Genomic DNA, 993 nt, shown 5'->3' with positions numbered 1-993 from the left:
GGGTTTATGACTCAGGCCCAACCCGGTTCTGCAACCAGACACAGTCAGGCGGGCACAGCAAAAAAAAAAAAAAAAAAAATCGATCTAGTGGCCTCTCCACTGCCAGCGGCGCTTTGGTCGTTTTCCTGTTTGCTCTGCCTCTCCTCGGACTCCAGGGCTGCCCCAGTCCCTGGGGGCCCCGAGATTCAGGCCTTTGGTTCGGGAAGTTGGCAGATGAGGTATTTGTTTGTTTGTTTGTTACTGAGAGAAGGGAGGTTGGAGGAAGAAGCTCAGGGAAGAGGAGTTCAATCACTTGTCCTGGTCGAGTGTGAGACACCTGGTCAGCATCCGTAGGGTAGGACCAGGTAGGGCCTAGGGGATAGAACATTTCCGGAACAGGTGACTCACCCTGACCTTTCGCTTTGCCCACCCCCAGGATGTAACTTCTCCTGCCTGGGAAGTCTCAGGCACTCAGGTTTTCAGTGTGCCCCTGAGGTAAGGTGACAGACATCTTTACAATAAGGAACAAAGTTGTGTCTTTCTTGCCTTCCGTTTTTCTCCTTTCATTCATGGGCTGACATGTTGCTGTGGAGAGAGAGTTCTCCTGGGGATTAGCTGACCCTGATTGCGGGTGATGACTTCAGGGCAATCATGGTTTCAGGTCACTCTGAAGCTCTCTGAGTTGCAACATTAAAAGCAGGCAGGGAGGCTACTGGCTTGCTTTCTCCTGCATTCTTGAAAGAAAACAAAGTAAGAGCACCATGGGTTTTAAGCTGTGTAGAGCTGACTCCTACCACTTGTTGAGGCTAAAATGGGGCAATGCACATATCCTAAGGTTTTAGCTACAAAAGCAAAGTAATGAAGGTATGGGAATTCCCTTGTGGCCTGGAGATTAGGATTCTAGGCTTTCACTGCAGTGGTCTGGATTTAATTTCTGGTCAGGGAACTGGGACCCCACAAGACAAGCAGCGTGGCCAAATGAATAAAGTGGTTCATTCAGAGAAAATGTGTTGT

Source organism: Bison bison, unplaced genomic scaffold, assembly GCF_000754665.1.
Source record: "Bison bison bison isolate TAMUID 2011002044 unplaced genomic scaffold, Bison_UMD1.0 scf7180017864368, whole genome shotgun sequence".
Lineage (NCBI taxonomy): Eukaryota > Metazoa > Chordata > Mammalia > Artiodactyla > Bovidae > Bison > Bison bison.
The sequence above is the reverse complement of the archived record's forward strand: the minus strand, read 5'-3'. Positions refer to the sequence as shown.